At 38.9% G+C, this 23,601-nt stretch overlaps 1 protein-coding gene across 2 annotated transcripts in view; it reads right to left on the bottom strand.

Annotated features, from left to right (window-relative positions):
* LOC129376931 (protein ELFN1-like) overlaps positions 1 to 23,601 on the bottom strand; it is a 112,727-nt gene that overhangs the window by 61,162 nt on the left and 27,964 nt on the right. Inside the window, exon 2 of one of the 2 annotated variants that reach the window (XM_055056620.1) lies at positions 10,963 to 11,054. The gene's annotated coding sequence lies outside the window, so the exon portion shown is untranslated. Of the gene's footprint in view, positions 1 to 10,962; positions 11,185 to 23,601 lie in introns of those variants that run through there. The other variant, XM_055056621.1, reaches the window with a different exon arrangement.

The raw sequence follows: 23,601 nt of genomic DNA, 5'->3' as shown, positions 1-23,601 counted from the left end.
TGTTTTCTCCTAATTCTGCAGCTCACAGTCTTCAGAGGCTCACATTTGCAAACGTCTGTCAACTGGATATGTAAAGTGGCTTGTTGTGGTTTATAGTCATGGGTTTATAACCGGGGGGTGAGAAGTGTGTGTTTTCCCACTTTATAGTGTTTGGAGAGGGAGCATTTGGTTGTGGATATAAATAGGTTGTTTTCATTAATATTTAGGAAGGGGTGTTTGCTAAACTAAAAATAAAATCCAGTGACATAAACTGCTGATGTTCATGCCTTCAACCTTCTTGTTAATTCTGGATAAGTGCGCACATGGGAACAAATGACAATAATTTAGCCTGGCAACTGTATTAGAACATTTGAATTTCTTTTATTTAGTTGCTGTAAATTCAAAAATGCCATTTGTAATCGGGGTTCTACACGACAGACCAAAATTAGTACCAATTGATTAACTAATAACATCCGCTTAGACGTTCCTTCAGTGTTGCAGTTTGTCCACCATCCAGACGAGGGTCAGTTGATAGAGAAACAAAGGTGGTGATGTCATACCAGAGAAATGGTCCAAATAGAATCAGCCATTTGCTACAAAGTGCATTTCATGTGGTTCCATTTTGAAATGCAAAAACTCATCTTTCATTTTTACATTCGCAATCTTAGACATTTTGCAAATATGTCCAATTTTAGTAATGTGAGAAAACCCAAAATGTTCTGAATAAGTCTGCATTAAATACTGACACAAAATAATGTCAAAATGACATAATTTTCTTTTTTTTTTTTTCTTTTTAATTCAGCATATTATAAACAATTTTGCCTATTATGTCATTGAAAGAAAGTCGACCCCGGTTGACTTGGTCATAAGATCAATTAACTTAAAATGAACTAATTAATTGATAAATACATCCTGTAAGGAGAAACAGGAGAAGCTTGTCAAAGAACGTCTTCAGTAAATGTAAATTATTTTGGTAACTTCAAACTGTCCAACTTTGTGTCAGTGAGAAAAAAAACGTCTTTGTGTTTAGTGCATGTAAACATATGGGTTTATCTCTATAAAACAATTGGATCAAATCAAAGTAAAGTTATACCTGCACTAGAAAAAGTTCAAAGACATATATATTAAAGAAATATAATCTAGTTCTACTGATCATTAATGAAGTACATGGCTGGATCCACTTCAACAATGAATTAATTTTCTCTATGATGCATTTGTTGGTTCATCAGAAATAGGTCTGTTGGCATCAGTTTTTCTTTGAAGTAAAGAAGCATTATTTCTAAGTCAATGCTTTCAAGTAACTTTTACAGGGAGCCACATCAGAATCAGTGAATCCCAGTTAATCTTCAAAGAATGTGAAGCGGCAACAGCACCACCAAACCCCCCGTGTTGCTTTTTAATTGCTGTGCTATTTTCAGTCTGAATGCACATAACACATGCAAACATGTACACAAATATGCCCTGTGCAATTATCAGTGACTTTTGTAGGCTCATCACATTCACAATGAGCCAGACAAAATTAGAAATTAGGTTTGTTAATTAGTATCACATTAATGACAAAAAAGTCCCAGCGCTTAGAAATTTGAATCTGAATCGTGCCATTTCTCTTTCTCTCTTTTTGTTGAGTCTGTCCTGGGAGGCTTTGAGAAACAGTTGCTTTATTTTCCATTTCCGAAAACAGGACACTGTAATTCCAGCTTAGCTAAGGATGAAATAAGTTGTTTGTCAGGAGTATGTTGTGGTTCATAAAAGATGCACTTGCAAAAATGAGAAAAGCAATTAACCACATTAGAAGATAAGATCATTAAAAGGCCGGTATTATGTATTTTCCAGGCATGCAGAGCCATTTTGTAGCACAATCACTGTAAATTCAGTTGTTATAAAAATTTTATATATGTATCAAAATGCAACATGAAAGACATCTGACTTTGTAATTTCAAGCTTCCAAACTGGTTTTCTTTAAGAAGTTCCTGCTCTTTCTGAAACTCCGCCTTCAGGAAGTCACCACATCACTCCTCTATTAACCCTTTAGTAACATTTTGACCAGCATTTTACTGAGAGAAGGCTCCTGCCAAGAGCTCAGATGATGCTGCAGTTCCACCATCTGTTCGCTAATTGCTGCTGGCTAGTCTGGAGGAACTGCTTGGAGGGCTGCTCTGTGAGGCAGAAGCTTGGAAACTGGATCTCAGGAGCTTCGCTCTCAGAGGCGGAGCTAGGTCCACCCAGGTGTTTTGCACAGCTGAATGGTTACCATGGAAGATTAAAGGATTTCTCAAACGTGCATGAAAGAATCAAGGCAACAATCTAGTTATGTTTTTGATGAGGGGATAACATTATAACATGATGTAAAGTTCAAAACAAGTTGACTTTACATAATTATTCCCCTTTAAATATGAACACAAACGACCACAGGCGTGATGCTGAAGTTTCATTCCCCTCAGGTGGGATTTGTGTGCATCTGTAATGGAAATGTGGACAACATGAGTCCATTCACATCCACTGTGTAACGTCATGGGAGCCTTCAGAGTGCGAGGAGAAGTATTTCACCATTTTTTAAACACGCTTTCTTTCATAACCAGTGTTATTATTCTTCCACACATGTATTCCACTTCCAGCTCTTTAATAATTTAGGGACTTTTCTTGTTGCAGTGAATCTGAACACAGAACTTCCAGGGTTTGAACCGGACATTCATCTGCTTGTGTAAACCTCCTTCTGCCGGCAGAGCAGGGCGTGACAGCGGCTCTCTGAAATGTGTGTGAGTGTGTGTGCGCGCGTATTAATGGGCTGTGGCTAAAGTGCTGAGTAAGACTTGTCCTCTCACCCTGTAAGTATGACATAACCACTGAGCAAAACACCCAAATAAATGTGTGTATGTGTGTGGGCGAGTGAGTGTGCGTGTGTGTGTGTAAGAGCTTAAACATGTTCCTTGTGATTGTTCTAATCACCTGCAGATCATATTTATCAGCCGGCAGACTGTTTCATCTTTCTGTTCAAATAGGGTAGAGATCAGAGTGGTAATATTTCTATTCGCCAAAAGTCTGACACACTAGACTTTTTTCTTCTCTGTCATTTTGACCAACAGCATTAAAATAAAACACAAACCATCAATCATGCTCAATTTTTACCCGTCAAATAATAATCATATTCACATTAGGCTAATTAGCCGGACTTTTATGCGGTTTAGTTAATATTCACCTAGATCCGGGGTCTCAAACTCCAGTCCGCGAGGGTCGGTGTCCTGCAGGTTTTAGATGTGCCACAGGTACAAACCGCTGGAATGAAATGGCTTAATTACCTCCACCTTGTCCAGATAAGATCTCCAGAACCTTAATGACCTAATTATTCTATTCAGGTGGTGCAGCAGAGGCACATCTAAAAGTTGATGTGGCCAGCGGCCCTGGAGGACTGGAGTTTGAGACCCCTGACCGAGTTGAATCGTGAATCCAGATCCCATCACAGATAAAGCAAAGAAATGCATCTAACTTTTTCTCCTTAGTGACAAAACCCCCAATAACTTAAGAAATCAAACGCAGCACGTCTGAGTGCACAGCCTCACTGTTTCCTCCCGGTTCGCATCTATAGAGAAATCTGCGTTGGTTTATCAGTCTGGTGGATCTGTCTGATCCAAGCCGACCAACTGAACATTTTTTTTTTTTTAACCTTGCGCGGTCCATTTGTGCACTTTTACAAGGATTTTTATTTTTTTTATTTTTGCCTGGTTTTATTTCTCCGAAACGGACAGATGTTACGTCTGTCACGAGCCATTTCTACCAAAGGTCGGAATGTGCTTCCCGACCAGACGCTCCGAAGCGTCCGGTCCATTACTGACACACTGTCAGCTCCATGTCAGAAAGATACAGTTAGTTCAGAGTCCATGAGATGATATTCAGAGAGGATTTTTAAAAATTATTTTAGTTGCTTCTGCCATGAACTCTTTGTGTAAAGTCTATCATGTTTGCCCATCTGCACCAATTAAGGGTGTAAATTATAACCTGTCAAAGGACTGAAAATTTTCCCATCGTTTAAGAAAAATAACCGGTCAAATACAGAAAATATTCCATTGATGCGACCTCTGGCTTGAAGCATCCTTCTGAGCCGTGCGCTTTGATTTCCATCTGTGTACTAAAGAGGTGGTTTGAACATTGTCATGCAGAGAGAAGAAGAAGAAAATGACTTTCCTGGAACAGACATCATCTGGATGAGGATGTATCTGGCTTCAGAATTTCCATTTATTGCTCATAGTTTATTGTGCTTTTAAGATGGCGCGGATTCTTGCTGTTTAGCAGCGCGCCGATGTTTGATTGTCCTTCTCATGCTCGGCGACAAGGTCACAGCGTCCGTGATCATCAGAAAGAGTTTCACGCTCGGATTCCTTAAACCACAGAACAATTTTCTGTGGAGCAGAAAATTGGAAACACATTTTTTTTCTTTTCTTTTTGCCGGCAGAGCAGAGGAGGAGTCGCTCTTCCATTGTAAGAGTAACAGTAATTGATACTTGTTTTGAAATTGTTTTCATAAGGGCTGAAAGACCTAAAAGGATGAATCACGATCAATTGATTATTGAAAGAAAAACATTCTCAGAGGAGTAATTAAGCCAAAACGGTACAAATACAGAAGTGTCAACATCTTAGTCTAGATTTCAGTGCAAATGCAGCATAATATTTATCTTATAATAAAACATTGTTATGAGTGAAACAATCGTCCAGTGGAACAAGTACTTTTTCATCAATGTCAAAAAATTGATTTGAAACAATCTCCAATATATTACTGAAAAGTTGCCTTTAAGTTAGCCTTGTCTTATTTCAAGTGTACAAAGACCTTTGTCCTAGAAACCAGGCTAAAAATATACTTGGTAATATTTTGTGTTTTTTGCAATATATCATTTTTCAGAGTTGCATTTGTAAAAAAAATAAACTAATTAATAAAAAAAAATAGAAAACTGTGTATCATTTTCTCTGTTCAAAATATGCACTGCGTTATGTATCACAAATTGCAATAAAAAGCACTGAGGTCTGTGGTTACAAGGAGGCAATATGTGAGAAACCTCAAGAGGTCTTAATACCTCCACGGCAATGCATCAGTTGTTTTAATTCGACTTCTGAAAATGCATTGTGTGCATGGCCGTAAAAGTGATGTGTATGTGCCAGCCTCCCACAGCAATGGAGAGCATTTTCTGCACTAATGATAATCTGGGTTTCCCTTAGCAGTCACACAGACTGTCGCTGCCAAGGAGGCAATTCCAAACCCCTCCCATTGTGGCCCGTTTCATAAATCAAGTAGATTTCAGTGATTCATTTGAGGAAAACACACTCAAGGCAACCACAGTACTCGGCTAATGGCACAATCAACTAACTGTGTCACCGTCAGTTGTTGTAAAAATGCTGTATATCTTAAATAGATACATCATTTAAAATAATCTTTTGAAATTGAACCTTTGTCTCTTTAATAATCTCCTGCTTTTCTGACACTCTGCCTCCAGGAAGTCATCACAATGTTTTTCTTCTCAATAATAGATCGTACATATGCAGTTCCACCAGGTGTTTGCTAATTGGTGCAGGCTAGCCCGAAGGAGCTGAGTGGGGGAGTTGCAGGGTAGAAACACAGCAGCTTTGTCTTCGAAGGCGGGGCTAGGTCCCTCCAGGCATTTGACACAGCTTGAATGGTTGTCAAGGGAGATTCAAGGATTTCTCAAACATTCATAAAAGAATCTTAGCAAAACTCCAGGCATGTTAATGATGAGGGAATAACAATATAACATGATGTGGAGCTCAAAAATTTTCATTTGAAATCATGCTGCACCATTTGACATATGCCTTTGCACATTAAATCTATAGTTGTCCAAAAAAAAATTTACAGACGACACTTCGAATTAAAATCATGCAGTCGATTTGACTTTCACAAAATCCATAGCCACTCATGTAAACGGAAGGATGCATTGATGTCAATCATTGGTGTTATATCACACATCCTGTCACTGCAGTTATCATATTTTATACACACACACACACATAGCACGAGTGTGCGTGTGTGCATGCTGACAAGCGGCAGTCACTGTTATTACCAAACACACACCCTGAGCACTCAGACATATTTTCACCCAGCCTCGTGATTGACAGACTGTTTTATTTTGTCATTCAGAGAGACGCAGACACATGGATGAAAACCCGTGATCCAGCCTTCTCTGTTCCTAACCCCCGTCCCTCATCTCCTGTGTCTCCTGCTAGTCTTTTTATCCGTATCAGTGCTTTCCTTCCAGCGGTCGGCGTGTGAATGTGTGAACACTCGTCTGCCGCAGCTCCCAGCCGCTTATTGAAATGTTATGCAGCCGGCCAATTAGATGTGGAGAACAGCAGGTGAGCCCTGAGCTCTATCCAATCAATGACCTTAATCCTCCCTAATCAGCCAATTAAGATTCTATTATCGACAGCGAAATTGCACACATACACTAGAATGCACATATGCGCCGGATATGCAGGACTGAGGCGTTATCCTGTAGTTTTTGTGGGGATTTAACATTAAAGTTACTAAAGAATTCAGTGTCAGATGTTTCAAATAACACACGACAAAGTTTCATTATTTTCTAGCAAATCTATTTGCTCCCCTGTGGTGGCTGAAGGGTACAACACCTAAAGCCAACTTTAAAAGCGGAAGTATCCCACATATTTCACGGATATAGTGCCATTTTGTGGCACAATCAAGTAACTGTTACTGTCAGCTGCCATTAAAAAAAAAGAACGTTGATTTCATAATTTAACGCCTGGAAAATGCGCCTCTGTCTCTTTAAAAATTCTTCCTCTTTTTGAAGCTCCGCCTTCTGGAAGGAGTCACAGCATCGCTCCTTTGTTAACTCTTTAGCAACATTTTCAGATGCGCAGCTCCACCTGAAAGAAGGCTCTGCCAGGCAGCAGCAGCTCCGAGGAGGAGCTTCATCCTTGAAGGCGGAGCTACGTCCGCCCAGGCGTTTTTGGTACAGCTGATTCAACGGTTTCTCAAACACGCATGGAAGAATCAATGCAACACTTCAGGTATGTTTTTGATGAGGGAATAACATTATAACATGATGTAAAGCTCAAAAGAGTTCATTTTACATTAAACTTTTATTGGTTTGGCAATTGAAGTGTAAATATGACCACCGAACATTCCACCCCCTATAACCGACCTACACACAAATGACCACACCAATTCTTTTTGTTTCATTCTCTTACATCCACTCTAAAATAAAAAGTAGCATAATGTGACATAAATGAGCTAAAATGACATAAACTTCCTAAAATATCTTTAGTCTTATTTGGATTGTAAATGTAACTTTCTTTCTGAAGATGTCCTTTCACCAAGTGAAAAATAACTGAATAACCATAATCAAGGTCACAAATGAAGGAATCAGGACTGATTTATTTAAAGTGATTCACTTAAAAGAACATAACAGAATTATTTATTGTGCTGAGTGAAAAAATATCCAGCAATCCTCATGGTTAACAAGGACATTTCACTTCCTCTGTTCCGCATCCGCACAAGTTACATTGCATACATTAGTTCAAATTTATTTTATTGTGGCGTTTCTCAAACAAAGAAAACGTTTGCTCTGAGCAAATCAAATATGTGGAGTGCAGCTTTAGAAGGTGTAGAGGCAGGAAGAGAGAGAGCGAATTAAGTAAGACCAAAAAAACCAAAGCTGCACAGTAACAAGGACATTTCAGTATGCAGACATGTGTGCTAAGTATTAGTAATGGGAAACGTTATTAATTCAATCCAGTTCAAAAAATACTTTGATTCCAAACAAAACCAGTGGTATATTATACAAGCAGACTTCTTCAGTTATCTCACTGTTCCAGGTCAGGCTTCTGTAATGAAAAGTTGAGTGCATGCTGTAGCAATATGCACTCAACCCTGATATTTTGGTGAGTAGTTAGACTGACTTGTAATTGAGGTCAGACTGGGTTCAAATTTCACCTATAAGTTTGAAACTCAACTGCAACACAGAACTGACCAGTTTCATGTTCTGGTATTGCCTTAGGAGAAAAGTTAAATACACCATTCATAATGGAAACAATACATATTAGACTTACATGAACAGTTTATAATCTCTCGATGGTTATTTACGTTACTAATTTAATTTGAATAATAGAAAATTCCATTGCAGTTTTGCAAAATGTATCTATTTCTGTACAACTGAAAAGCCACCTCACAATGGTGCAAAAACTTATCAAAAATGTTTTGTTTTTTTCAAAATTGCCAACTTGGCCATTATCATAATTTATTAGAATAGGCGCAATTCTACAGTTAATGGAAAGGCATCTAATGATGCTGGGGTACAAAATGTCCCAGGGTAGAGTTCTGAAATACCATAAATCAGTAAAAAATTCAAAAGGGTAAAATCACCAGCAACATTACATTTTGTTAGCAAAAAGAAATATTAGCAAAAGGATCAGCCCTTTTGCTAACCGTGTAACCATTGACCTGACTTAGGAAATGAACCAATGTTGTACCAACGGATTCACAAGTATCGTAAAAGCATTGACAGAGTAAAGCATGACTTCACTTCCAGAAAGTTCATCTTTAAGCTAAAACGATCAGAATCCTCAGTCTTTTCTCAACACACCACACAGTCACTTTCCATTCATGTCTGGCCTTCTGTTTTCCCACACCAGTCTTGTATTTGCACCCATCTTGTGGTTCAGTGACTGCTTATGACTTAATTATGCAAGTCCTTGAAATGTGCCGCTTTGTTTGAATTGTGTTTAAGCGCTTGCATGGCGGAGTGGAGGTTATAAGGTCACCACTGCACTTAAACCTGGCAACAGAAACTGAGAATGGGACACACCTCTTCACTTTGGATTTAATTTATCTGAATCAGTCTTGGTGCTGGTTATGCAGTTTGTACTGTGCTGAATGATGGAGTGTGTACACAAGAAATGCAAAAGATTTGTGCACGTTGTTAGAGTAACTTCTTACACTGTGCCTAGCTGCTCTCCTTTGATGCACCAGCACAAAATTCATTGTTGCAACAAAGAAAGGAATTTGTTAGATTAATTGTTGCTGAAAGAAGTAATGCCAGTAGCAATGCCGTTTATTTTAATGACGTTATTCCCATCATTAGCTGTGTTTCCACTACAAACGTGGGCAAAACTTTAACATTCTGCTAATGTCGGAAAAACACAATTTTGCAATGGCAGTATTTAAATAAGAAACACAATCAAAATCACATGTGAATAAGTTTGTTCACGTAATGAGTCGTTAAATCGGACATCCTCCAATGACTTCCTGTTGTCTTTTTCGTCAGCAGTAACAGCATCACTTGTCATGTCAATTTGTGATTTGCGGGATGCGAAAACAATGTTTCCATTGCGGTTACGAGACAGCCTAAAGATCACCTCATTCAAGCACAAAAATTGATCAAAAATGAGTTTTTTTCTAAATTGGCAGGTTTCCATTCAGCAAATTTGTTTTCGTCCGATTTGTGCGATTGCGTGGTCGATGAAAACAGCTACTGCTGCTCACCTCTCTCTGTCTGACTACAGCACACAATGTAGACATGGACATTGACCACTGGACCACGGCCAATCACTATTTCTGATTGGTTTAGACCACAATACGGCCCTGATGTGCGTCTGTCGATGAACAACAGGGAGATATCCAGTGTTTAGATGCACTACTGAGAAATCAAGTAGCTTTTCCAACCAGACTTGTTGCTGTCTAGAGCCCTGGTGTGTATGTGTGTGTGTATATAAAACAGAAACAGAGTTTAATGAAGTAATTTTTTTCTGATTCTTCTCACAGCTTTATATTTTGGTTCTTCACATCTCTCTTTTCCTCATGGGAACTACATGATCTTCATGATTTGATGTCTTTTCACATTTAACTGTATTCAAGTCTTTCTTGGCAAGCCACTCTCAACGAGATGTTTGGCATTTTACTGTTTTTCTTTACAAGGACAGCTTGGTTCAGTCCTCTGCCTCCTGAACAACAGATTTTGTGTCTCTCTGGAGATTGTCCACTTGAGGATTATTTGCCCAGAAATAACATCTCTCTCCAATTAAAGCTATCATAAAATCCAGTAAAAGGAGATAACTGTCCCTTATAAAAGGAAAATTCAGAAAATGGGAAAGCTCGGCTCAATCCAAAGTGTTCATGTCTTAATACCAAAATGTTTTGATTTCATTTTCATAACGTAATATTACACAGGATCACAATTTTTAAAAAAGTACATTTTACTCAACAGCAGACTTGGGTGTGATCATTCATTAAACATGGCTGAATACCGGAAGTGTCTTTAAAGAGTCCCCCATTTTCTAAAATGTTTTTTTAGAAAATAGAGAACAATTCATCAAAAAAGAGTGGCATGTGTACATTATGTAACATAAAAATATATTTCATTAATATACTGGTTTTAGTTTTAATAGATTGATAAATATACATTCAACATAAATACAGAAAATATAAAATATGATGCATTTTTAATAAAAAATAATAATAAAGCCATTTGTGGTCCACAGGTATTTTCAAATTGACATGGAACATCTCTAGATGTACTTAACTGATATTTATTTCATTCATTAATTTTAAAATATTATGCTTCATTTTATTTTATCGTACATTATTCTCTGACGACTTTGTTTCAAATCCTGTTACCGGTCCTGGAGACTCTCCGCTCTTTGAGTCGGTTGACTTTTACAAAATACGGCGCTTTATGGCTCCGAATCGAAGCACAGCAACTCAGTCACTTATTATTTTATTATTTATGCGATTAGAACATGGCTGCTACAATGACTTCAAACCGCAAAAAGTGCAAGAGGAGAAGTGACTGGCGGCAGTCTTTGGGTTTGTGGCACGGCAGAGAAACAGACACATTCGCTCCTTATTCAGAATGAAAATGGAGAATATTAGTGATCTGATGTGCAGCAGCTGATGAACGTTTAACGTTGACAATTGAAGTAGTGCTTTTTTCAACAAAAAAATAAAATAAAATAAAGCCATCAACTTACTTTGCCTCTTGCTTTGTTCTGCTGGAATATTGGCGTTAATGAGGAAGTTGAGTTTACAGCAGGACTGAGGATTGGTCCACTGTGGAATGTGTCTGGAAAAAAATAACACAAAATATTAACTTAATTTAAACTGGATTATAATTAATGTTAAACATAACCTAATAAATTTACTTGGACAAGCTTAGTTGATTACTTGTGATCAGGTAACACAATATATCTAAGTTCTTTACTCCGTGCAATTTTCAAAAAAAAAAAAAAAAAAAGCATTATTAAAAAACCAAAAACATGATGGTTGTTAAAGGTGTCAAATATTCTCTGATCTGTGAAAGTAAGAAGAAAATATTGTCGCGTTTTCTTTTTTCTTTTAACTAGAAGCAGGTTTCTGTTCTGTGAGAACTTATTTACCTCTGCTGAGCTGAGAAAGACCAACCCGCTTCAACTTCGGGCCACAATTATTGCACCTTTTGTCATCTGTACAGTCTGTTCACCTTCTCCTATTCAGTCCCAGCTGCCTCCTTGTCACTATAGAGACCATAAGCTCAAAAGAATGAGGGCTCACTTCAATCAAACCATGAGGATTCGCACAGAACCATCCTTTCACCAGAAACCATTCTATTCTTTCTCTTTCTTTTAGCCCAGAAATAAACCGTAAGGGCTTTTGGTCGGCCTTTCGCTCAAAATGGATGAGTTGTGTTGGCAAAGACGGCAAAAATAGGGGCCTGAGGAAGAGTAGGGAGAAAGGAGAGGTGAGAGGAGAAGGAAGAAGCGAGATCTGTTTCAACCTAAAATAAGGATTTGATTGCAGTTTTGTTGCTCCTTGTCACGCTGTGGTGTGTGTCTGTGTGTGTGTGTGTGACACACTCAGATCACAAGCTGGAGATCAGAGATTATCGGCATCACATAAGAGGTGAAACTGGGGCAACAAATATCTTCAGTGTGAAAGTGAGGATATATAGCACCTTACAAAAGTCTTCACACTGTTTAAGGCTGCAGTATGTAATTTTTCTCTTTTTTAAAAAAAGTGAAATTGTTTAACCTGTCATCATGTCGCGACAGTATAACATGATAGTTTCTCCACTTCCTCAGCATACTTCTGTAAATACACAGCCAAACCAAAAACAACCAATCACAGCCAGGAGGAGGGTCTTAGCCCCTCCTACAATAATAAGGAGGGTCTTAGCCCCTCCTCCTGGCTGTAATTGGTTGTTTCTAGTTAGCAGGCAGAGGAATTTGATTTATTTTTCACAGATTATCTGTATGATAACATACTGTCATTACTCGATGACAGTTTCAAAAGCTATTTAAACATTTTTTATTTTTGTAAATAAAATTTCATGACTGCATCTTTTAACCACATTCAGCGGTTAAAACCTCTCTGTCTGACTCCACTGTAGCAGCACATGGTTGTGAAGTGGAAGGAAAATCAGACATGATTAAAAATGTTCTACTCATGAATATAAATTTGAAGTGACTCGTGAGTGTGTAAATGAATTCAGCGCCTTTTTCTCCTGGTGACCAAATACGAGAAAAACTTGAAGGGAATTAAAACTTTTGCATTTTGAATGAGTAGGTGAAACTATGTTTCATAAGATAATCTCATTTTCTTACATAAAGTCTTTCTAAAATGCAACACATGACAATGGAGACCCTGCAAAATATGCAAATGCTAAAATAGAAGCACACGCATGGGCACGCTTGCTGAGCATGGTGAATCTGCAGCATGCCTCGTTTCCATGGGACGTGAATATTTTGGGATGTAGATGAGCACAGCCAGGACTTTGGACATTGCAGTCGTGTTCCAAGGTTCCTACTATTCAGATTAAAAATGTGCATAAGCCAAATAAAGAACCCAACAAAATAAGATAAGTGAGATGGTTCACTTTTTTATATGGTTTCCAGGTCAGTTAGGTAAAGAATAAGAGAGCTCGTTGGGTTTTTTCTTTTTTTTTTTGAGCAGATTTCTTCTCCAAATGTTGCATTTATAAGTATACTTGTGCTAAAAGTATAAAATAAAATAAAAATTTTCTAGCAAAAAATGTTGGACATAAAAAAAGAAAGAAACCTGAGAAAACATTAATAACATGATAACAGACATTCTGGACTTTGTGTGGTTTGTTTTCGGTGACATATAGGTGAGTGCTACTCACTCATATCTGCACTTGTGCTCTAGCCCAACAAACAGAAACAAAACTAAAGTTACCTTTGCTCCTAAAGAGGAGCATTTAGAGCCACCTAGAGACAGTTACAAAGTCGGCCTTCTGTCACCTAACGTTCCAGCAAGATCTATTCAATTTTTACACCTCTAGTTGAATTTGAAACCTTTTTTATTATTATTGTAGAATAAAGTTTACAGCCACAATTTTTACTTATGGTTTATGACAAATACCTGAAACTATTTGAAAACTGGTGGGACATGGAGATATAGAAAGAACCTGAAGTCACTGAACCGTACATTTCCAAATACAGTCTGAACTCGAACAGCAAAAGGTGAGCTGTATATTTTTAGGGGTGGCTGATCATATTTCGGTATGACAGCTCTGTGCTACGAGCCAAACTCTGAGATCACAGTTGTTCACAACAGATGCTGCCCAAGAAAGAATAAAAGTATAAGACAAGAGTTTCAAACTATCTTACATTTTCTGTAGTTTCTGTACATTCCTCCAGAATATTTAGAGAGATGAAAATGCTTTTGTGCTCTTGACTCCTGTACGTATAACTAAATAATAGAGAATTGTCTGATGGCTGAAGCTGCACAAGGATCACAGCCCCAACCCTGCGACACCCTCTCTCAGCTCCTTCAGACTAGCCAGCCGCAATTAGCAAACACCCCGTGTATTACATATAGCTATATTTGGCAATTTTTATAACAACTGACTGTTCCATAGTTACTTGATGGTGTTGCATAAAAGCAATATGTGCCTGGAAAACACATAACACTGTTTTCCACACAGTGTTATGTGTGGGAACACACATAACACACAAAGTCTGACTCTACCGTTAACTGTTGCTACTCAAATCAACAATTATCAGACAAACCTATGTTTTTCCCATTTCTGAAAAGTGGATCCTCAGTTTTCTGCTGCTGGGTGTCACGAGTTGCACCCAGTATGATCTTCTTCTGCTGCTGAAGTCCGTCTTGATTTGTTCTTCAGAGATCCTACTAAGCGCACACCTTGGATGTAGAGAGCGGCTTAGTGACTTATTCTATTTCTCTTGTTGCCATCAGGAAAATAATTTACATATCAAGGCCAACATGCTAAATCTTAAAAGATTTTTTTTAAAAGTAAAATGGCATGTTTTGTTTTATACAGAAGTAAAGAGGTCGCCTCAGGGTTGGACTCATTTGATAACGAGCTTTTAACAGCGTGTTATTTTAAAGTCAAAATGCGGTGCTATTATGCAAATTGAAACTTTCTGATGTGTTCTTTTTTTTCTAACAAAATAGCTTGTTTGTGGGTAACACAGCAATTTACTGCTCCTGTTAGGATGAACATTACTGTTAAATCATGACGGCAAACCAAACAAAAGCACCTCTACCGGGGCTTTATTTCCGTGTTTGCAGTAGGTTCCCATGTGCGTGTGGCTGTGGCTGAGTTTTGTTTTTATTCTTGCTGAACTGCAGCAATAATGGTTGCTCTAGGCTATTAGTGATGCTCAGCTGCTCCTCAAATTCCAGACAAAGGCTGGAAATTCAATCAGACTCTAGGCAAAACAATAAAGTCAGGGAGGATAGTACATTAGTGAAGAGGTGATATACTTGGGAGGTTTTAGCGCAAAATGTGCTTCAAAGGAGTTTTGTCCCACGGAAAATTGCTTTCCGAGTTGTACTGCAGAGGAAATGTCATTGCTGGTTGGTTTGTGTTCAGCCTGTCTTTTCTGCAGTTCCAACACAACAGATGCTGTTTGATGTCTGAATGTGTCCAAAAACATGTCCTCTTAAAGTTAGATCACTTTTTAGATATTAGACTATCTTCACAAAAAAATCTGACCCGGCGGGTAATTAGTTAATTTTTAGTTAAGGATACAGTGGTGACTTTTAACATTGACTATTTTACACTGAACGTTCAACATGGTAAGTAATAATTTTAGACATTTCTGTTACAGACTGTGAAAAAAAATACAATGAGCAAATGTGAAATGGATTGTTCTTTACTGAAATTAGTCACAATTTAAAGCACAATGTCAGATTCAGGAAACCTTTTATTCCTTTTTTTTGAAAACCAATATTGACTATTTTTAATGCATATGAGCATTTGGATCAGCTACAAATTCAACAGCATGAAAACAAAGTAATATCCAGACAGACTTGGAGTGGAATATTCTAGACCTGATTACAGATTGTTTCAAAACAGAGTTTTGCATTTGTTGAAGTCATGCAATCCCCTTTTTTATGATTTGTTTTATTATTTGATATTGTGTGTCCAGTAACGGCATAGTTACTTTGAAAAAGTAACTTTAATCGGATTACTGATTACTCCTTGAAAAAGTAACTTAGTTAGATGACTGATTACTTGATTTGGAAAGTAACTAAATGACATTAAAAGTAACTTTTTGAGTTACTTTCAGCAGCTGTTAACAACAACGCTCCTGTGACAATTACATTGATATTTGCCAAAACTTGATTGCAAGTTATTTTATAATGGCAACATCAACAATGTGTCTCCATTTATAAGAAGGGGAGATTGTTCAATGGCAGTACAAAAAAAACGTACATTTTTGTGATTGTTTTTACGTGTTCCAGTACTTTAAATAGGATTTGGTTTACAGCGACAGCGTGGCTATGGCTATCTTCAGCGTTGTGCGCGTGCCCAAAATTTTGGGACTTAAACGATAACATAAAGTAGTTACATTCCAAGCTTTTGTACGTCATTCACTATTGTAGACTTTTGCATACTCACACCCTCAATAGTGAGGAACACACAGCAACGTAGATGCACTCAACCAGACGCTGACCAGCCACAGTAAGACGTCACAATTTAGAGGGGATTGAAGAGGAAGTTTTTGTTTTTTTTCCAAATGGAGGAAAGAAAACCAAAGATAAGCAGCCCTGGCAGACCCTTGCTATGATGCTCTTCATAATGCATTTCATATTTAGGTTAGGCGTAGCACTCCCAAATCTGACATGTGCTTAGAAACAAAGGGAACCAAAACACCATCTGATTGGATCGAGTCGTGGAGACAAATTCTCTTTGGCATATTTTATTTCTGTGGATGCTCACAAAGCAGGATGAGCAGTGCATGCCTTCCAGCTCAGCTATGACACATGAGAAGAAAAACACTTTGCTTTCACTCAGTCAGACAGCATGCACATCTGCTGCTCAAACCTTCAGCCACACAGCACTTTTAAGAACGGCATATGGACGCGCTCGCAGCCTCGCTGAGAACTCCCCCAGCAGCATCATTTAGGTCTGCTGATGCAAGGCATAAGGGACAAGTGGTGCACAACATGAGAAGTGGATGCCTGTTGCCTTTCAGCCTGTGGCAATACATTAAATATGTAAAGTCATTTGGCCCAACATCACTCTAGGGTGCCAATACTGGAACAAGCAGAGAGACGGCTGTAATAATTCTTCCCTTCCACAGCAGTAAAGCTGACTACAAGATGATTTAGACCTTACTGTGCTTGCCCATACTACACTGAAGCAAGTTAGAAATAAGGATACTATTAAAGCTGAAAGCAGCATCCACCGGTCCGCGCAGCACACCAGCAGTTAACCAGTAGGTGCCGCATTTGGCGAACGTATAAATCGTACCGTATGAGTCCAGGGGCAAATTTGAAATGGCAGTATTATGTAAATTCAACTTTTTGAGCTTTGCATCCATGTTATAATGTTATTCTCTCATCAAAACCGTACCTGGAGTGTTTCTGAGAAGTCCTTTCATCTCCCCTGGCAACATCGAAACCAAAATCAAAGTTATAAAAAGTAAAATACGTTTGATAACTTTTGGTCTCCAGTGCCGTGAGACCAAACTGAGTGATTTATGAAGTCTGTAGGTCAAAAACTGTAGGAGGATTTTGCACACGTATGTGTTTAATGAAGACAAAATGGCGGCTTTGATCCAACATGGTGGACTTCCTGTGAGGCAAAGACATCTTTGTAGAACCTGGGAAATTATATATGTGTTCCAAATGTAGGTCAAGCCATGTCTTGTTTTTTTTTTTTTTTTTTTTTTTTTTTAAAGAAACGTTTCTAGGAGACTCTGTGGAGAAATGAGGCCACATCCACCAAAATCATTTGATTGGATTCCTTCTTCAGGATGGTTTGAGATCAATCCTTTTAAAATTTGGTGCAGATCGGATAATATATGTAGAATTGAGAGTCAAGCATGTGGAAACGTCACAATGCTGAACTTTGCCGCAGGCTGAATATCTCTGGGCCTGATCTAAAGGTTTCAGTCACTTTCATAAATATGATCCTCAGTCCACAGTATTTATTCTCAAGTAATTTGTCAAAACAAACATGAATATGTATAATTTAAATACACACAGAGGTGAATCTGCTGTTATCATCCTAAGAGAAGAAAATCCCTACCAACGACATCTGAGGAAATGAGTCGGGTCACCTGGGCACAACACGAGGGACTTTTTTATTAAACAAACATAATATGAAAATCTTCAGTAGCAGCTGAGTGACCTAAATCTTTTCCCTACTATTTTTTTTTCTGAGCCTTAAAGGAGATTTCAAAAAGCCACTGTCAGACTCAGCTTTAGCTGAAAGGTTTGTGGAAAAAGTGTGACATCCATTTTTGATTCAGTTCAAGCAGGTTGGAGACGAAAAAGAGGAAAAATGATCAAATCAGGGGAAGAAAAAGATCTGACTTAAAGCTGCAGTAGGTAACTTACAAAAATATGTTTTGTCCATATCTATTAAAACTGTCACAATTTCCTGACAGTATAAAGTGAAACTGATAAAATGAGAAAAAAGAAAATTGAGCTGCTGCACCTCCTTCCAGGGTTGAAGTGCACCGCTCCCTGTCAAAAACGACCAATCAGAGCCAGGAGGAGGTTCTTAGTGCTGTCAATCAATTTAAAGGAAAACCATTTATGAGCTGTCATTGGTGTTCATGCTAACCAGCCTTAGCATTTGTGGCAGACTGTGTGGTGAACCAGCTGTAGCTTAGCAATAAGCAAGCGGCGGTCAGAACGAGAGTGATTGACAGCGCTACACCCCTCCTCCTGGCTCTGATTGGTTGTTTCTGACTGAGCAGTGTATTTCTGCAGATAGTACTGGAAGAAAGCAAAGATTTTTTTTATTTTTAGTTTGATGATCATTTATATGTAAGACAAAAACAACAACACAAAAAAGCTCACATACTGCAGCTTTGAGGAAACTCACTTCTGGGAAAGAAGTGAGTTAAAGGTACAGAGCGACATCTAAAATCCAGGGGCATTCTGGTCAATGCTGCCCCAAAATATGTAAGTACTGCATTTCACCAACATCAGACCTCATGACAAACCTCACTGGAAGCACTCTGCCCCCCGTCTCACCCAGCTTATCACACAGTCACACTGGTGTTGACTCACACTTGACACATATACACAACACAAGGACATCCATCAGGCAGACAATGAGTGAGGTGGCTGCGAGCCGGCCGGGTGATAGGTGGGGGTGACAGATGCTGCTGTCAGAACGGCCGACAGAATGATATCAAACGTTCTCTTTATCAATTTTTTTCTTTATCCACCGACCTCCCATATCCGTTTTATCACATTTCACTTTCTTTCCCACAATGCCGGCGACCGTCACCATGTCACCTGAAGAGAACTACATCTCCATCTATTTGGAGTATTTGGTTTGACTTGCGAAAATTTAAATTCCGTAGTAACTCGCATGGAGATTGATGATCTAAAATAAATCCAAACCATGACACTGAGTCTATGTGTAAATAAAAAACAGAGATGTGTTGGCACTTATTACCGTCTTATTACTGAAACTTCTCATCCCTAATTAGCACACATAGCAGAGGAATAAGAGAATTTGGTCGACCCAAATGGATTCAATTTCAATAGTGATAACAGTCAAAATAGAAAACACAAAAAGGAGAGGCAGTGGAACATAAAAGATGACATATTCATCAGCTGCACTCATTTAAAATAATAGAGCAGTGAAATATAATTATTCAGAGGAAAGACCATCAGATAATCGATGTCCTTTCCTGAACTTTTTGATATATGGAGCTGTATCTCTAGGCTGCAGGCTCCAGTTCTGACTCCTGAACCTCAAAGGTCACGTTTCAGCTTCAGAAACGCTTTATACTCTATATCACGGTTCTGTTTGGCATACATTTCTTTATCAGGTTAGAACAAAAAAAAGTTAGTAAGATAAAGAAACATAAAAATCTATGCTAATAAGCAACAATGTTCACCATATGGTCTGCTTCAGAATAAAAATAAAAGATAAAAAACAAATCATTGTATTTTCAGTCTCATTTTGTCCTTCAAGCAACTTGAAACGTTGCCTTGGAGGCCGTGCTGCAGCCACAATGCCACTGTGGTGTCAGCTGTGTGGAAGCAAGCTGATAAAAATCAACTGAAAAAAAAACCACCCAAAAAACACTGGAGCCTGCTTTAGTAATTGATTAAAGCTTGAATTTGATAAAAGGAATTTTTTATGGCCTTGCAGTGAGCGAGGAACGAGAGAGAGAGAGAGAGAGAGAGCTGGAGATCAATGCTGAAGCCTTAATGAAATGACGCCAGCGTTTTTTGTCGGCGTCAGGAAGCAGCCCACAGATCGCTGTCGAGATACTCGGACCGACCCGATAAGATGCGACATGCGGGCCCCAAAATGTTCAGAAATCCAGCTGCTCTCCTTTAGGAATCAATTTTTTTTTGAAGGCTCAAGCCCCCCTGTAAGTCTTATTACTTCCTCTTCCACTGAAGAGGTGGTTTGACTGCCATCAGTTGTTGCTTTAAACCCTCCCTCTCTGTTCTATATCTCCAGCTAAGCAGCCATTTTCACATTGCCGAAGGACCTGTGTCACAGATGCAAGGAGCATGTAAATTTGGGGAGGTTTTAATAAGAGCCTTAATCTCATTTCATCCGATCACATAGGCAGAAAAATAGTTCGAAGCCAGAGATTAAGAGACCTGCAGGCTGATAGTCACATCAAAGGCTGATCACTCTTACATCTTCTCTTTCTCTTTTCCACTCTCTTGTTCTCCCCGGCTCGCTGCGAATGCGTGGGTGCAGCTGGTTCCTATGGCAATGCCAGTCTGTCGTCGCTCGACCCCGATGTCACCTCTCTCACAATATCTGCACTTCATTAATGATGACCACATATGGACACAGACATTAGAACACAAGACGACAGAACGTTCTCCGATTTGCTCCGCACACATTCGGGCCCGGGCGCAGAATGCGACTACGTGCTTTGATTTATTTTTTTATTTTAAAGATTGCGACTCCAGATTACCCGTCCAGGCTTGTGACTACGTTTGGAGAGCTCTCCCGCGCTCCGACGTCTTGGCACTGCGGCGAGGCTGATAAGAGAAATATTCTTAGATGATAATTAAAGCAGGTATTTATGATCTGCACATCAGGGTTGCAGATAATTAGCCATGATGTGGCAAACTGTTTATCCCTCTGGGGGTCTCTTCTCTCTGCCCTGTAGTGACAGAGCAGTGGCCTCATTTCGTTTCGTCAGACGTTTCGCCTGACTGTTGATCGCTTTGATTCCACAACCAACCAAGAGACAAAACTGGGGGCCCCGGTCTGCCAAGACTCTGAGTAAGGAGCGCAAAACTGCATTGAAACAAACAAACAAAAAAACATCAAAATGCATGCACAGTAAGTGGACTAGTTGTGTGATTTTGCATATTGTGCTTGTGATTCGACACCAAGTGAGCATCAGTACTGATCCTGATTCTTTTTATTAAAGTTTGATAAATAGACATTTTGCTTGCTATTGCTAACATAAGAATTTTCGCACCTCTAGAGCAAAAAGACGATTCTTTAACTGCGGCAGAACAATTCTGCTAGCAAAATGAAAGCCCCGCACTATTGATATAGTGAGGGGCTAAAGAACAACACAAAACCACTCTGTCTTCTGCCCCCCCACCCCCCTCCTCTCTCTGTTGCCATAGCAACTGACAGACAACAGCTCCGCATCAGGATTCAGTACCAATACAGAGGTTTAGTGGATTGCATTGCATCGTGTTGAGGCATTGCATTAGAAAATGCTCTTCAGCTCCGGGGAACATGGATAGACCTCTGCACTGAACTCTTCCCGAGTGAAAACGTCAGTCTTGTTGTTTCTAAACGAATGCAAACGTGGTTTCTTTGCATTATTTGAGGTCTGAAAGCACTGCGTCCTTCTTGACCATTTCTCATTTTCTGCAAATAAATTCTCAATTCTTGCTTGGAATTTCTGACACGTGTTGTCAGTAGTTCATAGAATGAAAGAGCAATGTTCATTTCACTCAAACATTTAACTACAAAGAGTAAAATCAGAGAAACCGATCATTTTGCGGTGGTCTCTTCAGTTTTTCCAGAGCTGTGCATGTTTTGTATCGTCATGGTGCCAACTTAGTTGCTCCTGCCGTTCTCCTTCCTCATTTTGCCGATGCCATCCTATTTGCATGTCGTTTGTAGATCAGTTATGCTCTTATTTTTACACATGTAAACCCTTAGAAGATCAGGCTCACACAAGCGAGTGTCAAAGCTGCAACATTTGTCAGATTTTCAGCTGGTCTGGTTCGTTCTCAGGCTGCACTGTGTCATTCTGGGGCTCCTTTAGTTTTTTCTAATATTGCCAGTCGTGAGCCCTTCCTCCAGTTTCCCATTTTCTTCACTTCCTCTCCATCATTTTGGAAACACAATATAAAAATAACAGAATACACACTCGTTTTCCAATTGCTGCTGTAATATTGACTAATATTACTGCCAGACCTGTTCTAAATAGCATCTTCCCATCCAAACCATCCTTCAGTTAATCCTCTGACGTAAGCCAACTTTCCAGACTTGACATGGCCTTGTTTAAGGTGAGATATCAGTGTTATGCGTAGTCTTTTTTGTATTTTTTTATTTATTTTTTTTGTAGACTCTCCTGCAAAAATGGGAACAACTTGTTACAGACTGCTTCAAGAAAAAACAGTGATTGAACAACAGCCATGACACATTCAAGTGCATTTGATTTTCATTTGGTCGATTTAATATTCACCAAGCTGAACAGAGAATCCACATTGTGCCATCCGCATGAAACAGATAAATAAATACATGCAATTTTTCTTTTCCAAAAAACACAGACCTAGGCGACGACTTCCTATCAATGAACTTAAAGCGCTGCACTTAAATCACGAGCTATTCATCTGCTGTGGCCTGGACCGTCCAGTCTGCCTGGACCTGAATTGCACGGCTTTTTTTTTTACACACTGGAATCAGAAGCGCCGATTCAGCGAAAGTTTTGAAATCGGGGAACATTTCTTCAACTGAAGTTATGAGTAGAGAAAGAGATAGAAAAAAAGGAGAGTTAAAAATAAAGACCAAACTCAGCCACAGCACTCCATGTTTTGCTTTTCCCTCCTGGCAGATGTTACAGAAGTGTAAAAGTGAGGACTATGAGACTGAAAAACTGTTTTTGCCCCCAGACTACCAGGCTTTTCAAATGTCAGCATGATTCAAGCTTTTTTGTGTAGTTTTTAATGCATGTGACAAATATTTCTTTATTATTCTTAATTTATGCGACTTTTCTAATGGTATTGAAAGTAGCTCATGGAGTACAAACTTCATATCCCAGTTTTTCTCTAAGCAAAGGATACAGTTATTTGTATTTCAAGGACGAATTGTGACAAGAAGGGGCGGACGACGTGAGCATGAGAACAAAACGAAGCGATTTTTGTCACGCGAAAATGAAAACTAATTTCGACATGCAGAGACATTAAGGTGTTGTGGCCTTTGAACAACACTGTCTGTTAAAAACATAAACCATGAAAGCTGCTTCCAGACCGAGCTAAATGAATTAGAAGCTAAACAACTTCAGCCTGAATGAGGAGGGAAAAAATAACAAATTCACTGATTAGCAGAATCATTTTATCTGAATGAAAGGTTGTTGTTGTTGTAGTAGAACAGTTTTCTCCAAAAAGAAGCCTGAGTCTGTGTTTATTTATAGTTCGAGTCTCAAGTCCCTTAAGTAATCAGAATGGCTGAGTGATTTATTGGATCCGGTTAACATCATTATTCACCAGAGCACCCATGGTTCAGCCATACGCTCAGATATTAATGCAAATTTCATTTCCAAGATTCTCCAGGCATAGAGCATTTGATCTGAGCAGAAAACATGTCCAAACAAACAGCAGCTGCTTCTGGTCGACTTTTAATCCGGCATGAGATAATGGGCTGTTACGCCGATGGCGCTTGAGCATGGGGAGATGCATTTTATTTGTGTTTTTAAAAAAAGCTAATATTTTACTCTGTAACAATTCCAGCTTAGAGAGTTCTTGGTGAGAATAAAAGGGCGAATGTGAAACACAAACACCAAAAGTTCAATGGAAAAAGTCAAAATTCAAGCAAGCGGAGCAGCTTCTGCTGCTCTGTTGACAATTAGACTGAAATTCAGAGACCAGATCAACAGAGAAAACATTCTGTACATGATGTCAACAGTTTTAAGGGATTTTGAAGCAAGAATAAGTCTGATTCTAAA

This window comes from Poeciliopsis prolifica, unplaced genomic scaffold (assembly GCF_027474105.1).
Source record: "Poeciliopsis prolifica strain line A6 unplaced genomic scaffold, Auburn_PproV2 SCAFFOLD045, whole genome shotgun sequence".
In the NCBI taxonomy this organism is placed as follows: Eukaryota; Metazoa; Chordata; class Actinopteri; order Cyprinodontiformes; family Poeciliidae; genus Poeciliopsis; species Poeciliopsis prolifica.
The sequence above is the reverse complement of the archived record's forward strand: the minus strand, read 5'-3'. Positions and strand labels throughout refer to the sequence as shown.